The sequence below is a fragment of the Pleurodeles waltl genome, chromosome 10 (assembly GCF_031143425.1).
Source record: "Pleurodeles waltl isolate 20211129_DDA chromosome 10, aPleWal1.hap1.20221129, whole genome shotgun sequence".
In the NCBI taxonomy this organism is placed as follows: Eukaryota; Metazoa; Chordata; class Amphibia; order Caudata; family Salamandridae; genus Pleurodeles; species Pleurodeles waltl.
This window is the reverse complement of record NC_090449.1, coordinates 244398342-244415257: the sequence shown is the minus strand read 5'-3', so window position 1 is coordinate 244415257 and position 16916 is coordinate 244398342.

Below are 16916 nucleotides of genomic sequence, written 5' to 3'. Positions count from 1 at the left end.
TCAATGTTTTTTTAATGTATAGTCATTTTAATTGCTATACGTGAATCCCACCACCACTGCGCACAGCCTTTGGCTGTGCGCTGCGGCAGTTGGCAACAGGCCTGGCCCTGAGGCCCACCCCCTATCAGCGCCTAACCTTTCACTGTGCACTGCCTTCTCCCGTGTGTAGTAGGGGTTGCCTGCAAGGGCTGGCCTGCAGCCATTCTTTGTGGCCAACACCCCTAACTACCACACCTGATGTTGTGCATGGCCCTTTGCACATGCATGGCAGAAGTTAGCTGTTGCCTCTGGGGTGTGAAAATAGGTGTGAGAGGCTGTATCTGGGGGTAAAAATATATAATAAAATGCCCTTTACGGGCTACCTGGCACTGCGGTGGAAGCCTTAAGGCTTCCCTTACAGTGCTATTGCTTCAGCAAGCATGGAGCTGCTTTGACAGCCACTCCGTGCTTGTTGAAGTATTTAATCTCTATGCCCTGCACGTGTGCAGGGAACAGAGATAAAACTTCGTATTTTGACAGCGGACGTGCTTTAAAGGTCCCGCTGTCAAAACCTGAAGTGTTTGCTGTGGCTTTGTTGCTGCTGCAGCCAAGCCACAGCAAACAGCTATGTCATAGCAGGAGCCGGCCCGGGGGGAAGCAGTATCCAGGGATATCAGAGGCTCCATGAGGGGGGCCGTGCGGCCCCCTCCAACAAGGCTTAGCCCCAGGGGTGGTGGTCCCCAGGGCTTGGGGGTCACAAAGGGCCCCCCTTTCTGTGTTTTTTAAACTTTGCCTGGGGGGTGGTGGTCCCTGGGCAGGGGGAGCCACGGGCCACCTGCATGTATTTAAGCAGAAGACCCGGGAAGGTGGCGGTCCCCAGGGCAGGGTGGCTCTCTCAGGCCCCCTGCATATTTTAAAAAGCCCTGGGAAGCTAGCAGTCCTGGGGATAACGGGGGGCATGGGCTTCCCCTGCCTACTTATAAACAAAAGCCCTGGGGAGGTGGCGGTCCACAGGGCAGCGGAGGGCCATGAGCCGCCCGCATAGATCAAATTGAAAACCCTGGGGAGGAGGGCCCCCTGCATATGAAAAAAATAAAAGCTCCAGGAAGGTGGTGATCCCTGGAGCTTTGGGGGGCCAGAAGGTCCCCCCACGCTAATTTTTTAATGCCTCTGGGGGCCTATTAAAAAAACAAGCTTGGGACCCTGCATTTTTTTCCCCATTTGTTTTGCTACAAATTTGTGAATGTCGTAAACTCTCAGCAAAAAAATAATTGTAAAAAATGCTTTTTTGCTTGCTCTGGGTGGGTCCCTCTGGGACCCCTCCACCAGTGCTAAGGGGTCAGGGTGCCCCAACCCTGGCCCATTTTAGTTCATTTTTACTTTTTTTTCTGGGACTCGGCTAAAGCTGAGTCCCAAAATAGCTGCCGACACTTCCTGGTTTGAAGTGTTGGCATCCAATCAGTCTGTGCATTTCCCTGCACAAGCTCGTCCTTATTTGCGAATACTTCGCGGCCGGAAATTTGAATTTCCCTAAATTTGGCAAAAACTACTTACCAGATTTACTCCAAATAAGCAAAAGTGTGATCTGTGTACTGACAGCTACCTTTTTGCCAAATTTGAGGTAATTCCGTCTAGTGGTTCGGCCTGTAGTCGTGTCTAAAGAATCCTATGGAAATTAACGTGTGGAACACAACATTATTTTGGCCCCCGCTTGACGGATCACCCCAAAACTTTCCATTCGCAGCAAAAATCACTGCAACACTTTTTTGGGAACATTTTGTGAAGATTCGTCAAACGGTGCCAAAGATATAGGCAAGTCAAAAAACACTTTTCCTATGGAAACATGGTCCTAACTATAACTACCTACTGGCGACCGCCAGTAGGTAATATATACAGCAGTTGGAATTAGTTTCGATAGAGGGTAGGTCGCTCCCCCTGCCGCTGCAGCTCCTCCAAGTTCCCGAGTTCCTGTGTTCCTGAGACCCACCTAACTGTAAGTACCCCCCTCCTCCCAGCCCCTCGCCCTGCCCCGCGCCACTCACCTTCTCTCCTGCTCCTGCTTCTTTTCCTCCTCTCTGTCTCTTCCTCCTCGCTCCCCCTCTGCAATCTTCTTCTGTGTTCTTCTGTTCTTCTCTTCTGTTCTTCTGTTCTTCCCTTCTGTTCTTCTGTGTTCTTCCGGTCTTCTGTGTTCTTCTTCTCTGTTCTTCTCGGTGCTTCTGTGTTCTTCTTCTCGGTTCTTCTGTGTTCTTCTGTGTTCTTCTGTGTTCTTCTGTGTTCTTCTCTGTTCTTCTCCGTTCTTCTCTGTTCTTCTGTCTTCTGTTCTTCTGCTCTTCTGCTCTTCCGGTCTTCTGGTCTTCCGGTCTTCTGGTCTTCTGTCTTCTGTTCTTCTGTCTTCTGTTCTCCTGTCTTCGGCTCTTCTACCTCCTCCGTCTTCTTCCCCCGAGCCTGCCCTCCTGCTCCTTCCTCATCCCCCTCCCTCACTCGCCTCCCCCTCTCTCACCCCTAGCTAACCCGTTCGCTATCTACCTCCCTCACTCCTCCTATCTTCCTATCTCTCTAGCTCCCTATCTCACTATCTAACTCCCCCACTCTCCACCTCCTCCTACCTACCTATCTGTCTATCTATCTATTTCCCTATCTATCGACTTCTCTATCTATTTTCTCTATCTATTTCTCTATCTCTCCCCCCCTCCCACCACCCCCTCTACTACCTATCTCCCTATCCTCTCACTCTACCTCTCTCCCTCACCCACCTCTACAACCCCCCCTCCCCTATCTTCACAACCCTACTCCTATCTCTCTCCCTAATCTCCAAACCTCCTAACACTCACCCTCCTCCACCCTAAACCCCCTCCCCCAGCTCCTCTCACTCTACCTGTCCCCCCCCTCCCTCGCGCTTTCCCGCCGCGACCTCCTGCACGCCCCCGCCCCCCAGCTCCCATTCGCCCCCAGCTGACCCCTCCCCCCCCTCCTACCTCTTATGGCGGCCGCTGCGCGACAGTGGTAGCGACCCTTGACCCAAGGGTAGGTCGCTCCCCCTGCCGCTGCAGCTCCTCCAAGTTCCCGAGTTCCTGTGTTCCTGAGACCCACCTAACTGTAAGTACCCCCCTCCTCCCAGCCCCTCGCCCTGCCCCGCGCCACTCACCATCTCTCCTGCTCCTGCTTATTTTCCTCCTCTCTGTCTCTTCCTCCTCGCTCCCCCTCTGCAATCTTCTTCTGTGTTCTTCTGTTCTTCTCTTCTGTTCTTCTGTTCTTCCCTTCTGTTCTTCTGTGTTCTTCCGGTCTTCTGTGTTCTTCTTCTCTGTTCTTCTCGGTGCTTCTGTGTTCTTCTTCTCGGTTCTTCTGTGTTCTTCTGTGTTCTTCTGTGTTCTTCTGTGTTCTTCTCCGTTCTTCTCTGTTCTTCTGTCTTCTGTTCTTCTGCTCTTCTGCTCTTCTGGTCTTCCGGTCTTCTGGTCTTCTGTCTTCTGTTCTTCTGTCTTCTGTTCTTCTGTCTTCTGTTCTCCTGTCTTCGGCTCCTCTACCTCCTCCGTCTTCTTCCCCCGAGCCTGCCCTCCTGCTCCTTCCTCATCCCCCTCCCTCACTCGCCTCCCCCTCTCTCACCCCTAGCTAACCCATTCGCTATCTACCTCCCTCACTCCTCCTATCTTCCTATCTCTCTAGCTCCCTATCTCACTATCTAACTCCCCCACTCTCCACCTCCTCCTACCTACCTATCTGTCTATCTATCTATTTCCCTATCTATCGACTTCTCTATCTATTTTCTCTATCTATTTCTCTATCTCTCCCCCCCTCCCGCCACCCCCTCTACTACCTATCTCCCTATCCTCTCACTCTACCTCTCTCCCTCACCCACCTCTACAACCCCCCCTCCCCTATCTTCACAACCCTACTCCTATCTCTCTCCCTAATCTCCAAACCTCCTAACACTCACCCTCCTCCACCCTAAACCCCCTCCCCCAGCTCCTCTCACTCTACCTGTCCCCCCCCCTCCCTCGCGCTTTCCCGCCGCGACCTCCTGCACGCCCCCGCCCCCCAGCTCCCATTCGCCCCCAGCTGACCCCTCCCCCCCCCCTCCTACCTCTTATGGCGGCCGCTGCGCGACAGTGGTAGCGACCCTTGACCCAAGGGTAGGTCGCTCCCCCTGCCGCTGCAGCTCCTCCAGGTTCCCGAGTTCCTGTGTTCCTGAGACCCACCTAACTGTAAGTACCCCCCTCCTCCCAGCCCCTCGCCCTGCCCCGCGCCACTCACCTTCTCTCCTGCTCCTGCTTCTTTTCCTCCTCTCTGTCTCTTCCTCCTCGCTCCCCCTCTGCAATCTTCTTCTGTGTTCTTCTGTTCTTCTCTTCTGTTCTTCTGTTCTTCCCTTCTGTTCTTCTGTGTTCTTCCGGTCTTCTGTGTTCTTCTTCTCTGTTCTTCTCGGTGCTTCTGTGTTCTTCTTCTCGGTTCTTCTGTGTTCTTCTGTGTTCTTCTGTGTTCTTCTGTGTTCTTCTCCGTTCTTCTCTGTTCTTCTGTCTTCTGTTCTTCTGCTCTTCTGCTCTTCCGGTCTTCTGGTCTTCCGGTCTTCTGGTCTTCCGGTCTTCTGTTCTTCTGTCTTCTGTTCTTCTGTCTTCTGTTCTCCTGTCTTCGGCTCTTCTACCTCCTCCGTCTTCTTCCCCCGAGCCTGCCCTCCTGCTCATTCCTCATCCCCCTCCCTCACTCGCCTCCCCCTCTCTCACCCCTAGCTAACCCGTTCGCTATCTACCTCCCTCACTCCTCCTATCTTCCTATCTCTCTAGCTCCCTATCTCACTATCTAACTCCCCCACTCTCCACCTCCTCCTACCTACCTATCTGTCTATCTATCTATTTCCCTATCTATCGACTTCTCTATCTATTTTCTCTATCTATTTCTCTATCTCTCCCCCCCTCCCGCCACCCCCTCTACTACCTATCTCCCTATCCTCTCACTCTACCTCTCTCCCTCACCCACCTCTACAACCCCCCCTCCCCTATCTTCACAACCCTACTCCTATCTCTCTCCCTAATCTCCAAACCTCCTAACACTCACCCTCCTCCACCCTAAACCCCCTCCCCCAGCTCCTCTCACTCTACCTGTCCTCCCCCCTCCCTCGCGCTTTCCCGCCGCGACCTCCTGCACGCCCCCGCCCCCCAGCTCCCATTTGCCCCCAGCTGACCCCTCCCCCCCCCTCCTACCTCTTATGGCGGCCGCTGCGCGACAGTGGTAGCGACCCTTGACCCAAGGGTAGGTCGCTCCCCCTGCCGCTGCAGCTCCTCCAGGTTCCCGAGTTCCTGTGTTCCTGAGACCCACCTAACTGTAAGTACCCCCCTCCTCCCAGCCCCTCGCCCTGCCCCGCGCCACTCACCTTCTCTCCTGCTCCTGCTTCTTTTCCTCCTCTCTGTCTCTTCCTCCTCGCTCCCCCTCTGCAATCTTCTTCTGTGTTCTTCTGTTCTTCTCTTCTGTTCTTCTGTTCTTCCCTTCTGTTCTTCTGTGTTCTTCCGGTCTTCTGTGTTCTTCTTCTCTGTTCTTCTCGGTGCTTCTGTGTTCTTCTTCTCGGTTCTTCTGTGTTCTTCTGTGTTCTTCTGTGTTCTTCTGTGTTCTTCTCCGTTCTTCTCTGTTCTTCTGTCTTCTGTTCTTCTGCTCTTCTGCTCTTCCGGTCTTCTGGTCTTCCGGTCTTCTGGTCTTCCGGTCTTCTGTTCTTCTGTCTTCTGTTCTTCTGTCTTCTGTTCTCCTGTCTTCGGCTCTTCTACCTCCTCCGTCTTCTTCCCCCGAGCCTGCCCTCCTGCTCCTTCCTCATCCCCCTCCCTCACTCGCCTCCCCCTCTCTCACCCCTAGCTAACCCGTTCGCTATCTACCTCCCTCACTCCTCCTATCTTCCTATCTCTCTAGCTCCCTATCTCACTATCTAACTCCCCCACTCTCCACCTCCTCCTACCTACCTATCTGTCTATCTATCTATTTCCCTATCTATCGACTTCTCTATCTATTTTCTCTATCTATTTCTCTATCTCTCCCCCCCTCCCGCCACCCCCCTCTACTACCTATCTCCCTATCCTCTCACTCTACCTCTCTCCCTCACCCACCTCTACAACCCCCCCTCCCCTATCTTCACAACCCTACTCCTATCTCTCTCCCTAATCTCCAAACCTCCTAACACTCACCCTCCTCCACCCTAAACCCCCTCCCCCAGCTCCTCTCACTCTACCTGTCCCCCCCCCTCCCTCGCACTTTCCCGCCGCGACCTCCTGCACGCCCCCGCCCCCCAGCTCCCATTCGCCCCCAGCTGACCCCTCCCCCCCCTCCTACCTCTTATGGCGGCCGCTGCGCGACTGCGCAGCGGGCGCGCCAGAGGCAAGCCCGTCTGCGCCCGTCCGCGCCTGGCCCGCGCCCAGCGCCACGACCCCTGGTCCCCAGCTCCCCCAAGCCCCGCTGATCCGCTACGACCCCACCACCCTCCACGCCCTCAACCCAGGGCGCTCCAAAACCTGCTTCCTAGCTCACCCCAAACGCACCCATGGACCCTTCGCCTGCAACTCCTGCAAACGCATCTTCCACCACGCAACTACCACGACCACAAGCCCACGCGCCATCAACCACCTCAAGTGCATCCTGATCAACGCTCGTTCCGTCCACAAGCACGCCGTTGAACTTTGGGACCTCCTGGACTCCACAGCCCCGGACGTCGCCTTCATCACGGAGACATGGATGAACGCCTCCTCTGCTCCAGACATCGCTACCCGCCATCCCCGAAGGCTACAAGATCTCCAGAAAAGACCGCACCAACCAAGTAGGAGGAGGTGTCGCCATCATCTTCAAAGACTCCATCAGCGTCACCACCTCCACCGAAGACCCCCCCCTCGCCGCTGAACACCTGCATTTTCAGATTCGCACCGACCCAAGGACCACCCTCAGAGGATCCCTCGTCTACCGTCCTCCCGGACCTCGCGCCTCTTTCAGCGACGCCATCGCCGACTTCATCTCCCCGCACGCCCTCGCCTCACCGGACTACATCCTCCTAGGCGACCTCAACTTCCATCTGGAACAAAACAACGACCCCAACACCACCACCCTGCTCGACAACCTCGCCAACCTCGGCCTCAAACAACTGGTGAACACCGCCACCCACATCGCCGGACACACGCTCGACCCTATCTTCTCCGCCAGCAAACACGTCTTCTTCAGCCACACCTCTGCCCTACACTGGACCGACCACAGCTGCGTCCACTTCACATTCCGACGCGAGACCTCCCACCTCCGCACTCAACCCATCCCTCGTCGACAGTGGAACAAGATCCCTGAAGAGCAACTCTTCTCCGCTCTCGCCGCCAACCAACCCACCCTCACCACCGACCCCAACGACGCAGCTCTCAACCTCACAAACTGGATCTCCAACTGCGCTGACAACCTTGCTCCCCTCAAACGCACGCATCGACAGACCAACACCAAAAAACCTCTCTGGTTCTCTGACACCCTCAAAGAATCAAAGAAAACTTGTCGTGCCCTTGAGAAGGCCTGGCGCAAGGACCACACCGCTGACAACATGACCGCCCTCAAGAACGCTACACGCGAACACCACCACCTGATCCGCACTGCCAAAAGGAACTTTTTCACCGACAGACTAGACAAAAACAGCCACAACAGCAGAGAACTCTTCAGCATCGTCAAAGAGTTCTCCAACCCCAGCGCCAGCGCCAACGCCGTCACGCCCTCACAGGATTTGTGCGAATCCCTCGCCACTTTCTTCCATCGCAAGATCAGCGACCTCCACGACAGCTTCGGACACCAGACCCAACCATACACCACTGAACCCGCTTCCCCGGACATCACCCTCAACAACTGGACCCACATCAACACGGAAGAAACCAAATCCATCATGAACTCTATCCACTCCGGCGCCCCTTCGGACCCCTGCCCGCACTTCATCTTTAACAAAGCCGACGACATCATCGCCCCGCACCTCCAGACCGTCATCAACTCTTCTTTTTCTTCTGCTACCTTCCCCGAATGCTGGAAGCACGCTGAAGTCAACGCCCTACTAAAGAAACCTACGGCTGACCCAAGCGACCTGAAAAACTTCCGCCCCATCTCTCTTCTACCTTTCCCAGCCAAGGTAATAGAAAAGACCGTCAACAAACAGCTGACCACCTTCCTGGAAGACAACAACCTGCTCGACCCTTCACAAACCGGATTCCGAACCAACCACAGCACGGAAACCGCCCTCATCTCAGTCACAGACGACATCAGAACCCTGATGGACAACGGTGAAACAGTCGCCCTCATTCTCCTCGACCTCTCGGCTGCCTTTGACACCGTCTGTCACCGCACCCTAATCACCCGCCTACGCTCCACCGGGATCCAAGGCCAGGCCCTGGACTGGATCGCCTCCTTCCTCGCTAACCGCTCCCAAAGAGTTTACCTCCCTCCATTTCGCTCAGAACCCACCAAGATCATCTGCGGCGTACCTCAAGGCTCATCGCTCAGCCCGACACTCTTCAATGTCTACATGAGCCCCCTCGCCGACATCGTACGCAAGCACGACATCATCATCACCTCCTACGCCGACGACACCCAACTTGTACTCTCCCTCACCAAGGACCCCGCCAGCGCCAAGACCAACCTACAAGAGGGTATGAAGGACGTCGCAGATTGGATGAGGCTCAGCTGCCTAAAGCTGAACTCTGAAAAAACGGAAGTCCTCATCCTCGGCAACACCCCGTCCGCCTGGGACGACTCCTGGTGGCCCACGGCCCTCGGCACCGCACCGACCCCCGCAGACCACGCCCGCAACCTCGGCTTCATCTTGGACCCTCTTCTCACCATGACCAAGCAAGTCAACGCCGTGTCCTCCGCCTGCTTCCTCACTCTCCGCATGCTCCGCAAGATCTTCCGCTGGATCCCCGCCGACACCAGAAAAACCGTGACCCACGCCCTTGTCACGAGTCGCCTGGACTACGGCAACACCCTCTACGCCGGGACCACCGCCAAACTCCAAAACCGCCTGCAACGCATCCAAAACGCCTCGGCCCGCGTCATCCTCGACGTACCCCGCAACAGCCACATCTCCGCACACCTGAGACACCTGCATTGGCTCCCAGTCAGCAAAAGGATCACCTTCCGTCTTCTCACCCACGCACACAAAGCCCTCCACAACAAGGGACCGGAATACCTCAACAGACGCCTCAGCTTCTACGTCCCCACCCGCCCCCTCCGCTCCGCTGGCCTCGCACTTGCTGCCGTCCCTCGCACCCGCCGATCCACGGCGGGTGGAAGATCTTTCTCCTTCCTGGCGGCCAAGACCTGGAACTCCCTCCCCACCAGCCTCAGGACCACCCAGGACCACTCCGCTTTCCGGAGACTCCTAAAGACTTGGCTGTTCGAGCAGCGATAACCCCCCCTTTCCCCCCTAGCGCCTTGAGACCCGCACGGGTGAGTAGCGCGCTTTATAAATGTTAATGATTTGATTTGATTTGATTTGAACATTTTTTGTTTTGCCTATGACTTTGGCGCCGCTTGATGAATCTTCACGAAACTTTCAAAATGTATACTTTGCTAAGTTCAGCTTCTGTCTTGAAAGTTTCGGGGTTATCTGTCAAGCAGGGGCCAAGAAAAAGTGGGGGAGTCCCAAAACACGTTTTCCCCATTCATTTTTCCATAGGACCTTTAGATACACCTACAGCCTGAACCACTGAACGAAATGACACCAAATCTGACACAAAGCTAGATTCTGTTACACAGATCACGGTTTGGTGCAAATCTGTTCAGTACTTTCAGAGAAATTTAAGGCCAAAAAATATAGATATATAGGGACGGAGAACCTCCGTGGATTCAAATGTATCCGTGATATCTGATCGGCTGGCAACACTTCAGAACAGAAGTATTGGCATCCATCTTGGGACTCAGCTTACCCCCCAAAAAATGACAAAAAAAGGAAAAGAGGCGGGGTAGAGTCACCTGTCTCGGGACCACCACCCCTAGGGCTCCACTTTATTTGGAGCGGGGCCGCACGCCCCCACCTCTGCCCTGGCGCAAGTTATAGTTACCTTAGGGCGTAGGTTTTAGTTACTTGACTATAGCAGCTGAATTTCTATGGTTTTCTATGAGCAACATCAGAACCTATAAACGTCCCAGTAACCTCTCTGAATATGTGTGTGTGTGTGTGTGTGTGTGTATATATATATATATATATATATATATATATATTTTGTATTGTACCTTGCCCTTTTTGCAGGGTTATCCTCAAACTTTTTGCCTTCTTCCTCCTATTTTTCTGACCTGTTTTTGTTGGCTTTAGGACTCTGGGCACTTTACTACTACTGACCCCTGCTAAAGTGTATATGCTCTTTGTCTAAAATGTATTGGCGATTGGTTTATCCATGATTGCCATATCTGATTTACTATGCCCCTAGTAAGGAGCACTATGTGTGCCTAGGGCCTGTAAATGAAATGCTACTAGTGGGCCTGTAGTTCCAATTGTGCCACCCACAATAGTAGCCCTGTAAACATGTCTCAGACCTGCCACTGCAGTGTCTGTTTGGGCAATTTTAAACTTCCATTTCGACCTGACAAGTGAGGGCCAAACCTTCCCTTTTGCTACATGTAAGTCACCGCTAAAGTAGGCCCAAGGCAGCCCCATGGGCAGGGTGCAGTTTATTTAAAAGGTAGGGCATGTACTGGTGGTTTTACATGTCCTGATAATGAAATACTGCTAAATTCAGTTTTCACTATTGCAAGACCTATCTCTCCTACAGGATAACACAAGGATTGCCTTGAAATATCTTTTAAGTATAATTGCCCATTGGGAGCAGATGGGGATCTTGAGTTTGGGGTCTCTAAACTCACAATTCAAAAACACATTTTTTAGTGAAGGTGGTTTTGAATTGTAAGTTTGAAAATGCCACCTTTATAAAGTGGGCATTTTCTGTGCCTCTGCCTGTCTGCTGAATATACATCTGGGTCAGAATGACAGTTGGGCTGGTTGTGTATTCACTCTAGACAGTCATGCAAAGAAAGATAAGATGTGCTCTGCATATCCTGATGGTCCATCACCAGGGTGATGGGTCTTCCTGAGCTAGAGTGGTAGGAGGAGTTGACACTTGCACCTGAATAGGGCTGTGCTTGTCCTCACGGAAAACAGTCTCCAACACCCTGGAGTGTGTCTTGGGCCATGGCAGGATAAGGCAGAGTCTTATGCACTACAAAGACTTTTCTTTGAAATTTGCCTACTATGAAGACAGGAATGGATATACGTACTGGACCCCTGACACCACATGGTTAGAATCCTTCTGGACTGAGGATAATCTGCCAGGAAGAAGAGCTGGATGCTGTAGGAGGGACTGCCACTCTGTATGTTGCTTTTCTGTGCTGGCCTGCTGCTTTTGTCCTGGGAGGAAAAGGATTGGACTAGGCTTTCTACGTCCTGCTTTCCAAGGTTCTCCAAGGGCTTGAACTGAGTTTGCCTCCTGTTAAGAACTTCAAGGCCATCAAAGGCATCACCTGCCAGCACCTGGGCTCTCTTGTTAAGAGTCCTGGCTTGCCAATTGGTGCCAAATCCAGTTCCTGGGCCCTTGGAAGTGAGCTCTGGTGCAACTAAGAAGAAACTAAGCACATCGACTCCAGAGTGACTTCGGAACCGGTGCCGCTCTCCAACTCCGTGCTGCCACCTGCATGGAAGCTGTTGTCCCCGCTGAGTGCAACGACTGTGATCTGTAACACAGGCCCGATGCTGCGGCAGCAGCACCAAAGTCCTGCCACAGCGTGAGTCCCGAGTGTTATGTCTTTCACATCTGGGACACCCGACTCTGACTCCGCCGCAGCATATGTGGTCCCGTGGTATGAACGTGACACTGCAAAGTTGACGCCTCACATCTTGACCGTCTGGATTCATCGACCCCGTCTTATCATAAGATGCCTCACAACTGATGCCGCCTCACTTCCCCTGCAACGGTAAGCAACCGACGCCTCGCCTCCCCTGCCTAGAAATAAGAAACAAATGCCTCATCTCCCAGGTAGCAGTAGGGAACTGACACCATACTATTGACGCCTCACCTCCCAGACTCATTGCAACATCTTTGTTTCCTCACCGTTTTCCAAGGTAATGTACCTAGGGTCTGTGCGACTCCATGACCGTCTGGCACTCCCTCGCGAGTGGCATCAGCTTATTGGGAATGACTCTGTAAAGACGCCATGATAGCCTCAGTTGGAGCTATTGTGTTTCTAAGCGATTTTCTAAGATTTAATCTTTGAAAATTCAAATCTTTACTTGTGTATGTTGCTTTTTTCAGCTTTTGATCTTGTTTTATTCAGATAAATATTGACAATTTTTCCAAACTGGTGTGGAGTACTTTTGTGGTGTTTTCACCGTGTTACTGTGTGTGTGTGTACAAATACTTTAGACATTGCCTCTGAGATAAGCCTGACTGCTTGAGCCAAGCTACCAAGGGGATGAGCAGAGGTTATCTTAGCTATGTGAGTCCATTATATTATCCTGACTAGAGTATGGGTTACTACTTGGTCAGAGTGCAAACCACTGCCAACTAGAGATCCCATTTCTAACATAATATATATATATATATATATATATATATATATATATATATATATATATATGTGTGACTCAATGGAGGTGAAGCATCAAGTGAGTCATGACACTCCTTTCCACCTTCAACATTGGTAATGCATGTCCAGTTACTTACCAATAATCATCATTGCTCCAAGCTTTAAACATCCCCATCACAGTCCTCACTCCATGAGGGAAGGCTCCTGGTCCACAATAGCCACCACGGTTAGCATGCATTGCCGAAGTCAATAGGTTTTGCCTTTTTTTAATTATTTTTATTTACCGATCCAAGTTGGATTAGTAAATTAAAAAAAGAAAGTGGTGTGAAAAGCAACAAGGAGAGCGGGGATGAAAGCATCATGGAGGGCAAGCATAGGGGAAGCCTCATGGAGTAAGAGGGTGGAAGCAACACAGCACAACGGGAAAAGTACATAACACGAGGTGGAGAGAGGGCAATATTGAGGGTGGGGCAACAGAAGCACACGGATGAAAGAGAGAGAACAATACAGAACGGGAGAAGCATACAGGAGAGAAAACATTGTGTGGGTGAGAAGCAAACAAGGGCCAGTACAACACAGAAGGGGAAGGGGAGAAGCGTATGAGAGAGAGCAACATGGAGCAGTGCGTTGAAGAGATGTACGTGAGGGAGACAGCTGAAAATATATGCACTGTTATGGAGCGCTTAATCAACAAGAAGAAAGGAGTGCCTAAAAAATAAGCAGTGTAAACACACAAGTAGGGAGACCATGCTCCAGTGAAGGGACAAACACAAGAAAAGGATGGAAAGATCACACAGCCAGTCTTTGAAGCAGGGTTGACTGCATTCATAGTTTTTTATTAAAGCATGTAATGTAATCCTATGAACACTACATTTTCTTATTCCCACTGCACAGCAGTTAAAATGTACAAGGCAATCAAATATGACGTGTATGCAAATGTGAATCTGCCCAGCGAGCCCTAGCCATATGTTTCACAGCAACTTCATAATATAGACTTCCTTTTTATTGTTCACAATTTGATTTCTAAAGAATAGGTTGCTAGGTTCATAACTGGCTGTAGATGACGTGTAAATGGTTTTTAATCTTTGATGTGGCTTAACTTTACTAGATACCGACATGCTTAGTTTTAGGTGAGGACAAGTTACTCGAGAATAAACAAATGTAAATGTAGGCCACAACTTTCCATGAAAAAACAACTAAGTAATGAGTTGAAAATGATTGGTAAACATGAGGAGCTTCTAAGGGAATTTAGAGCCATGTTGAGTGAAAGGGTGGCAGTGGTTAGTATGGGGTAGTTAGGGTAGCGATGAGGGTGGTAGCGAGGGTGGCGGTAGAGGGTAAGGGTGGTGGTTGCCATGAAGGAGGTGGTGGTGAGGGTTTTGGTTAAGGTGATGGTGGTTAGGGTGGTGGTGGGTGGGGTTTACAGTAGTGGTTGTGGTAGGGTGGTGGTTACAGTGGTGGTGGTAGGGTTGTGGTGATGAGGATGGTGGTTAGGATTGTGGTGGTTAGGTAGTAGTGGTTAGGGTGGTGGGTGGTAGGGTGTTAGGGTAGGATGGTGGTGGTAGGGTAGTGTGGTGATGGTTGGGCTGGTGGTGATTAGGGTGGTGATAGGATGGTGGTGGTGGTACGGTAATGCTGGTGGCTGCTGAGTAGTGGTAGGCTGGTAGTAGGATGTTGATAAATTGGCAGGGGTGGTGGTGGTAGGCTGGTAAGGGTGGCAGTAGTTTGGTGATGGTAGAGTGGTGGTGGTAGTCAGGGTGGTAGTTAGGGTATAGTTTTGGTTATTGGGCTGGTGGTAGTTATAAGGTGTTGTGAATCAGCAGCGCATTGCATTATGGAACTTGTAGTTTGATTGTGTTTTAATTATCAACTTCTAACTTGTGGAGAAAAATTGCTGCTTATTAAAAAGGCAATTCTGTCTCAAGGTTCACACGTTATTTCCCCACTTAGCAGCTATAGGCAAAGGTTATGAATGTCCTGGGAATTATGAAACTGTACATATCCATTAGTAGGTTGTGAGCCGGTGGGTTCCTCAAAGGTACATAGTCACAGGATATGTTCCTTTTGTCTGACCCTAACAATGACAAAATTACATAATGTGCTAGTTTGGTTGCCACATACATCACATGATGTGCTTGTTTTATGTAAAATGGGATTAACCTCAATAGGGTCAACTCTGTGGATTTTCCCCACACTCCTTTTTGTACAACACAGAGAGGGAAGGGAGGTTGGAAGGGGGCAAGCAACAAGGAGGGACAGGGCAGAGGGGAGACGGCCTACAAACTCATGTGCTCTTAAAGAGTGCTGCAACTAAAATTTTAAAAAATACCTCGAAAAGCGCACAAGCAATGGAAAAACACTGGGTGCCGAAAAGAATCAGTACCTAGGCAATACCCCAGGGGAGAGACAAACACACAAAGAGGAAGTGAAAGTGGCACACGTTGACCACAAAAATCAAGGAAATGAGAGTGACATTGAACCCAATCAATGGTAAGCAATGGACTGGCTCTAAACCCCTTGTAAGCAAACAAAATGTTTTGCAAGGGACAGCGCATGCTCTGTCTTAGGTGAGACCTAAAGACTACTTGTGTCCCATCCCTCCAATACAGTTCCACCTCCTTACTGTCACATGCTATAAAAAAAAGTACACTGACCTCACATCCTGTAATATTCAAGTAAACCTAAAACTGAATCTGTAACACAGAGGGCCGGGAGGGATTACAATTCCCCAGGTGGTTTTCTTTTGAGTATGTTATTTCTGCTGTTGGTTCCAAGGAAGCTTACCAATTGCCCTCTTCTGACTGAGCTTTTGTATCGCCTCGAGTAATGCCTGGTTATTCTCTGGATTGTATGGAAGTGGGGATAAACACATACAATATGTAAAGAGATTTACAAAACAAACCACATACAATCTGGAAGAACAGAATGGAAAAGTAGTTTGTAATCTTCTTGGGTAACCTGTGGAACCCATTTCCACTAGACAAATGTTTTGCATGCCTCCAGGAAGAACTTCAGACAGACTCTTATAGGCAGATAATTTTCTGAAGCACCATTGTCAGGAGTTAGAGCTAGTTGCCGTTGGCTTACTCCAGTTGGATTTCTCTGAGGGAGGAACACCCTGGCCAATTCCCCTCCATTGAAATGGCTAATTTCTGACTTTGAATTGAAAAGCCAGGACAAATGTGCTACAGGCTTTAAGATATCTTTCTCTCAATAGGTGCTTCATTGACACCATTAATTGTGTGTCTTCTGATACCTTCTTAATCATGGTATCCAGTTGGGTACTAAATAACTGTGTTTCAGTGAATGTAAGTTTCATTGAAAGGTTCTTTTGAAATACATCCAACTTCCAGGATCTCATCCACAATGAACATCTTTCTGCCACTGATATTCCGACTGCTGCTACTGCTGCACTAAGCAAATCATAGGATACATGAAACAGAAACATTGTGTGACTACTCTCCAGAACATCCACAACTCCTTAAAGATCCTTAATCATGGATTGTATCATATAACTGGAATATGCTGCTGCCCTAATAAAAACATTTGATGCATCATGTGCTCTCCTTACTCTCACTTCCACCATTTACCCACAGAATATGCAGAATCTTCTGAGATTATAATACCTTGTGTAGATTAGTCAGTCATAAGTGAGCAAACCTTAACAATTGCAGAAAACTCGTCTTCAAAGCTCTCAAAGGTTTCTTTTAAAGAGAAGTCAAGGAAAAGAATGTTTACCCACGTCCGTCCACTCTAAGTCTATAACCTTCTCGATGGCGCTGTGGAGGCAGACTTTGGCTTTTTCCTTTGATAATAGCAGAAAAAAGTCCTCTAAATTACAAAAAAATATGATTTATGCAAAGGCCATATTAGTTCTTCTTATATGCGGCATAACTTCCTTTAGTCAACCCCTCGGATAAATATTCCTTTAATCCAGTGGTCCCCAACCTGTGGTCCAGGGGTCCGCGAATCCTACTCAGGGGGTCCGCGACTGCTTAGAAAATGTAATAATTTTAACAGATTAGGTCCCCAGCTTTCAGTAATGACTCAGTGGGGGTCCCCGGATTCCAATAATGATTCATTGGGGGTCCCTGGGCTCCACAGAAGTCAAAAGCTTGGGAACCACTGCTTTACTCTATTCATCTTCCATGTCCTGGACATAATCAGCAGAAGGTGAAGTATGAGCTTCCCTTGCAGTAGAAGCTGCCCTTTTAATCATAAGTTTAATGTCAGAGTTGGAACCGCCTCTGTATCAGAAGAGTTCACCTCCACTGCATGGTGTCTTTCAACAGCAGCTTTTCTATGCCTCTCCATTATAGAACCGGCTCACTACTTTACGGAAATGTGCCATCAATAACTTCCAGCCTTTATACCAGCTACTGCCTGAT